This window comes from Nomia melanderi, unplaced genomic scaffold, assembly GCF_051020985.1.
Source record: "Nomia melanderi isolate GNS246 unplaced genomic scaffold, iyNomMela1 scaffold0385, whole genome shotgun sequence".
NCBI lineage: Eukaryota > Metazoa > Arthropoda > Insecta > Hymenoptera > Halictidae > Nomia > Nomia melanderi.
The window spans coordinates 25,001-32,500 of record NW_027475500.1 but is presented as its reverse complement, the minus strand read 5'-3'; positions in this window follow the sequence as shown (position 1 = coordinate 32,500).

Here is a 7,500-nt window from a genome sequence, read left to right as displayed (position 1 = left end):
ATATTTCTTATAATATATACCTCTTAGTTTATGTATTTCTCTCTTAGGACACCTCAATTTTATATGTATATATTATATTTCATTCGAACAATTTTTGTTCGTCGCCCCTTTTTGTGTGTAGTATTTCGTTTGGTCTTTGCCATTAAATTTTTGTATACGAAAAATATATTTTCGCTCGGATAGAAAACCCCTTTTGGGTTTCTGAGAGTTGATGTGAGAGTCGTACAAGTATAACGAATATACGTTGTATCCAACCCAACATTCTGGGCTTACCACATAAGGGCCATTCGGTCTGAGACACCGACCCGTGGTCATGCTGTGTAGAGAAAAATTCGCAACGGAACGCGGTACAGAACAGTCGAGGAATGGACCTCGAGGAGCTGAACGACTGCTTCTCGACCGAGATCGTAGAATAGCCGCTCGCCCGCCGCTGCGCCGACCGGTCCGCTCGAACCGACGTGCTCTCTTATAGTAACCAAACGGGCGGCCGCGACGACCGCGGCGCCGGCCGCTCAGCACGGGCGCTTATGGTGGTAAACTGCCGCGCGTACAGACCAACCGGCCGGGCTGCTGGTACTTAGCCGCTGAAACTATGGTCGATTCGAACATATATTAACATACGATTTTTATTCGATAAATCGTTATTGTACATATTAAACGTTAGTTTCCACCGAAAGAAAAATTTTTTAGAATTTTTTTTTTCCAAAAATTGCAAGAGTAAACTTTTTTAATATTCGATTTAAAAATTTTTAAATGCTTAATCCTTACATTAAACTACTGGGAGAACTCAGAAATCATAATGAAAAAAATTACAAAAATTTATTTTTCTCAGAAACTCCGAAAAACAGAGTGGTCGAATCCGTGCAAGCCGGAATTTTTCTAAGTCCCCACGGTCAAGAGTAAACTTTTTTAATAAGCGTTTTAAAATTATTTCAATGTTTAATCCATGCGTAAACATGACGTTTATTAACGTTTTTAACATTAAAAAAAATTACAAAAATTTATTTTTCAAAAAAAATGGAAAAAACCGATTCGTCGGAGCGAGGTGTCCAGCCCGTGCGGTAATTCCAGCAGGCGAATCGGACTTCCCGAAATTTTTCTAAGTCCCACGGTCGACACCAACTTTTTTAATAAGCGTTTTAAAATTATTTCAATGTTTAATCCATGCGTAAACATGACGTTTATTAACGTTTTTAACATTAAAAAAAATTACAAAAATTTATTTTTCGGAAAAAATGGAAAAAACCGATTCGTCGGAGCGAGGTGTCCAGCCCGTGCGGTAATTCCAGCAGGCGAATCGGACTTCCCGAAATTTTTCTAAGTCCCACGGTCGACACCAACTTTTTTAATAAGCGTTTTAAAATTATTTCAATGTTTAATCCATGCGTAAACATGACGTTTATTAACGTTTTTAACATTAAAAAAAATTACAAAAATTTATTTTTCAAAAAAAATGGAAAAAACCGATTCGTCGGAGCGAGGTGTCCAGCCCGTGCGGTAATTCCAGCAGGCGAATCGGACTTCCCGAAATTTTTCTAAGTCCCACGGTCGACACCAACTTTTTTAATAAGCGTTTTAAAATTATTTCAATGTTTAATCCATGCGTAAACATGACGTTTATTAACGTTTTTAACATTAAAAAAAATTACAAAAATTTATTTTTCGGAAAAAATGGAAAAAACCGATTCGTCGGAGCGAGGTGTCCAGCCCGTGCGGTAATTCCAGCAGGCGAATCGGACTTCCCGAAATTTTTCTAAGTCCCACGGTCGACACCAACTTTTTTAATAAGCGTTTTAAAATTATTTCAATGTTTAATCCATGCGTAAACATGACGTTTATTAACGTTTTTAACATTAAAAAAAATTACAAAAATTTATTTTTCGGAAAAAATGGAAAAAACCGATTCGTCGGAGCGAGGTGTCCAGCCCGTGCGGTAATTCCAGCAGGCGAATCGGACTTCCCGAAATTTTTCTAAGTCCCACGGTCGACACCAACTTTTTTAATAAGCGTTTTAAAATTATTTCAATGTTTAATCCATGCGTAAACATGACGTTTATTAACGTTTTTAACATTAAAAAAAATTACAAAAATTTATTTTTCGGAAAAAATGGAAAAAACCGATTCGTCGGAGCGAGGTGTCCAGCCCGTGCGGTAATTCCAGCAGGCGAATCGGACTTCCCGAAATTTTTCTAAGTCCCACGGTCGACACCAACTTTTTTAATAAGCGTTTTAAAATTATTTCAATGTTTAATCCATGCGTAAACATGACGTTTATTAACGTTTTTAACATTAAAAAAAATTACAAAAATTTATTTTTCGGAAAAAATGGAAAAAACCGATTCGTCGGAGCGAGGTGTCCAGCCCGTGCGGTAATTCCAGCAGGCGAATCGGACTTCCCGAAATTTTTCTAAGTCCCACGGTCGACACCAACTTTTTTAATAAGCGTTTTAAAATTATTTCAATGTTTAATCCATGCGTAAACATGACGTTTATTAACGTTTTTAACATTAAAAAAAATTACAAAAATTTATTTTTCGGAAAAAATGGAAAAAACCGATTCGTCGGAGCGAGGTGTCCAGCCCGTGCGGTAATTCCAGCAGGCGAATCGGACTTCCCGAAATTTTTCTAAGTCCCACGGTCGACACCAACTTTTTTAATAAGCGTTTTAAAATTATTTCAATGTTTAATCCATGCGTAAACATGACGTTTATTAACGTTTTTAACATTAAAAAAAATTACAAAAATTTATTTTTCGGAAAAAATGGAAAAAACCGATTCGTCGGAGCGAGGTGTCCAGCCCGTGCGGTAATTCCAGCAGGCGAATCGGACTTCCCGAAATTTTTCTAAGTCCCACGGTCGACACCAACTTTTTTAATAAGCGTTTTAAAATTATTTCAATGTTTAATCCATGCGTAAACATGACGTTTATTAACGTTTTTAACATTAAAAAAAATTACAAAAATTTATTTTTCAAAAAAAATGGAAAAAACCGATTCGTCGGAGCGAGGTGTCCAGCCCGTGCGGTAATTCCAGCAGGCGAATCGGACTTCCCGAAATTTTTCTAAGTCCCACAGTCGACACCAACTTTTTTAATAAGCGTTTTAAAATTATTTCAATGTTTAATCCATGCGTAAACATGACGTTTATTAACGTTTTTAACATTAAAAAAAATTACAAAAATTTATTTTTCGGAAAAAATGGAAAAAACCGATTCGTCGGAGCGAGGTGTCCAGCCCGTGCGGTAATTCCAGCAGGCGAATCGGACTTCCCGAAATTTTTCTAAGTCCCACGGTCGACACCAACTTTTTTAATAAGCGTTTTAAAATTATTTCAATGTTTAATCCATGCGTAAACATGACGTTTATTAACGTTTTTAACATTAAAAAAAATTACAAAAATTTATTTTTCGGAAAAAATGGAAAAAACCGATTCGTCGGAGCGAGGTGTCCAGCCCGTGCGGTAATTCCAGCAGGCGAATCGGACTTCCCGAAATTTTTCTAAGTCCCACGGTCGACACCAACTTTTTTAATAAGCGTTTTAAAATTATTTCAATGTTTAATCCATGCGTAAACATGACGTTTATTAACGTTTTTAACATTAAAAAAAATTACAAAAATTTATTTTTCGGAAAAAATGGAAAAAACCGATTCGTCGGAGCGAGGTGTCCAGCCCGTGCGGTAATTCCAGCAGGCGAATCGGACTTCCCGAAATTTTTCTAAGTCCCACGGTCGACACCAACTTTTTTAATAAGCGTTTTAAAATTATTTCAATGTTTAATCCATGCGTAAACATGACGTTTATTAACGTTTTTAACATTAAAAAAAATTACAAAAATTTATTTTTCGGAAAAAATGGAAAAAACCGATTCGTCGGAGCGAGGTGTCCAGCCCGTGCGGTAATTCCAGCAGGCGAATCGGACTTCCCGAAATTTTTCTAAGTCCCACGGTCGACACCAACTTTTTTAATAAGCGTTTTAAAATTATTTCAATGTTTAATCCATGCGTAAACATGACGTTTATTAACGTTTTTAACATTAAAAAAAATTACAAAAATTTATTTTTCGGAAAAAATGGAAAAAACCGATTCGTCGGAGCGAGGTGTCCAGCCCGTGCGGTAATTCCAGCAGGCGAATCGGACTTCCCGAAATTTTTCTAAGTCCCACGGTCGACACCAACTTTTTTAATAAGCGTTTTAAAATTATTTCAATGTTTAATCCATGCGTAAACATGACGTTTATTAACGTTTTTAACATTAAAAAAAATTACAAAAATTTATTTTTCGGAAAAAATGGAAAAAACCGATTCGTCGGAGCGAGGTGTCCAGCCCGTGCGGTAATTCCAGCAGGCGAATCGGACTTCCCGAAATTTTTCTAAGTCCCACGGTCGACACCAACTTTTTTAATAAGCGTTTTAAAATTATTTCAATGTTTAATCCATGCGTAAACATGACGTTTATTAACGTTTTTAACATTAAAAAAAATTACAAAAATTTATTTTTCGGAAAAAATGGAAAAAACCGATTCGTCGGAGCGAGGTGTCCAGCCCGTGCGGTAATTCCAGCAGGCGAATCGGACTTCCCGAAATTTTTCTAAGTCCCACGGTCGACACCAACTTTTTTAATAAGCGTTTTAAAATTATTTCAATGTTTAATCCATGCGTAAACATGACGTTTATTAACGTTTTTAACATTAAAAAAAATTACAAAAATTTATTTTTCAAAAAAAATGGAAAAAACCGATTCGTCGGAGCGAGGTGTCCAGCCCGTGCGGTAATTCCAGCAGGCGAATCGGACTTCCCGAAATTTTTCTAAGTCCCACGGTCGACACCAACTTTTTTAATAAGCGTTTTAAAATTATTTCAATGTTTAATCCATGCGTAAACATGACGTTTATTAACGTTTTTAACATTAAAAAAAATTACAAAAATTTATTTTTCGGAAAAAATGGAAAAAACCGATTCGTCGGAGCGAGGTGTCCAGCCCGTGCGGTAATTCCAGCAGGCGAATCGGACTTCCCGAAATTTTTCTAAGTCCCACGGTCGACACCAACTTTTTTAATAAGCGTTTTAAAATTATTTCAATGTTTAATCCATGCGTAAACATGACGTTTATTAACGTTTTTAACATTAAAAAAAATTACAAAAATTTATTTTTCGGAAAAAATGGAAAAAACCGATTCGTCGGAGCGAGGTGTCCAGCCCGTGCGGTAATTCCAGCAGGCGAATCGGACTTCCCGAAATTTTTCTAAGTCCCACGGTCGACACCAACTTTTTTAATAAGCGTTTTAAAATTATTTCAATGTTTAATCCATGCGTAAACATGACGTTTATTAACGTTTTTAACATTAAAAAAAATTACAAAAATTTATTTTTCAAAAAAAATGGAAAAAACCGATTCGTCGGAGCGAGGTGTCCAGCCCGTGCGGTAATTCCAGCAGGCGAATCGGACTTCCCGAAATTTTTCTAAGTCCCACAGTCGACACCAACTTTTTTAATAAGCGTTTTAAAATTATTTCAATGTTTAATCCATGCGTAAACATGACGTTTATTAACGTTTTTAACATTAAAAAAAATTACAAAAATTTATTTTTCGGAAAAAATGGAAAAAACCGATTCGTCGGAGCGAGGTGTCCAGCCCGTGCGGTAATTCCAGCAGGCGAATCGGACTTCCCGAAATTTTTCTAAGTCCCACGGTCGACACCAACTTTTTTAATAAGCGTTTTAAAATTATTTCAATGTTTAATCCATGCGTAAACATGACGTTTATTAACGTTTTTAACATTAAAAAAAATTACAAAAATTTATTTTTCGGAAAAAATGGAAAAAACCGATTCGTCGGAGCGAGGTGTCCAGCCCGTGCGGTAATTCCAGCAGGCGAATCGGACTTCCCGAAATTTTTCTAAGTCCCACGGTCGACACCAACTTTTTTAATAAGCGTTTTAAAATTATTTCAATGTTTAATCCATGCGTAAACATGACGTTTATTAACGTTTTTAACATTAAAAAAAATTACAAAAATTTATTTTTCGGAAAAAATGGAAAAAACCGATTCGTCGGAGCGAGGTGTCCAGCCCGTGCGGTAATTCCAGCAGGCGAATCGGACTTCCCGAAATTTTTCTAAGTCCCACGGTCGACACCAACTTTTTTAATAAGCGTTTTAAAATTATTTCAATGTTTAATCCATGCGTAAACATGACGTTTATTAACGTTTTTAACATTAAAAAAAATTACAAAAATTTATTTTTCGGAAAAAATGGAAAAAACCGATTCGTCGGAGCGAGGTGTCCAGCCCGTGCGGTAATTCCAGCAGGCGAATCGGACTTCCCGAAATTTTTCTAAGTCCCACGGTCGACACCAACTTTTTTAATAAGCGTTTTAAAATTATTTCAATGTTTAATCCATGCGTAAACATGACGTTTATTAACGTTTTTAACATTAAAAAAAATTACAAAAATTTATTTTTCGGAAAAAATGGAAAAAACCGATTCGTCGGAGCGAGGTGTCCAGCCCGTGCGGTAATTCCAGCAGGCGAATCGGACTTCCCGAAATTTTTCTAAGTCCCACGGTCGACACCAACTTTTTTAATAAGCGTTTTAAAATTATTTCAATGTTTAATCCATGCGTAAACATGACGTTTATTAACGTTTTTAACATTAAAAAAAATTACAAAAATTTATTTTTCGGAAAAAATGGAAAAAACCGATTCGTCGGAGCGAGGTGTCCAGCCCGTGCGGTAATTCCAGCAGGCGAATCGGACTTCCCGAAATTTTTCTAAGTCCCACGGTCGACACCAACTTTTTTAATAAGCGTTTTAAAATTATTTCAATGTTTAATCCATGCGTAAACATGACGTTTATTAACGTTTTTAACATTAAAAAAAATTACAAAAATTTATTTTTCGGAAAAAATGGAAAAAACCGATTCGTCGGAGCGAGGTGTCCAGCCCGTGCGGTAATTCCAGCAGGCGAATCGGACTTCCCGAAATTTTTCTAAGTCCCACGGTCGACACCAACTTTTTTAATAAGCGTTTTAAAATTATTTCAATGTTTAATCCATGCGTAAACATGACGTTTATTAACGTTTTTAACATTAAAAAAAATTACAAAAATTTATTTTTCAAAAAAAATGGAAAAAACCGATTCGTCGGAGCGAGGTGTCCAGCCCGTGCGGTAATTCCAGCAGGCGAATCGGACTTCCCGAAATTTTTCTAAGTCCCACGGTCGACACCAACTTTTTTAATAAGCGTTTTAAAATTATTTCAATGTTTAATCCATGCGTAAACATGACGTTTATTAACGTTTTTAACATTAAAAAAAATTACAAAAATTTATTTTTCGGAAAAAATGGAAAAAACCGATTCGTCGGAGCGAGGTGTCCAGCCCGTGCGGTAATTCCAGCAGGCGAATCGGACTTCCCGAAATTTTTCTAAGTCCCACGGTCGACACCAACTTTTTTAATAAGCGTTTTAAAATTATTTCAATGTTTAATCCATGCGTAAACATGA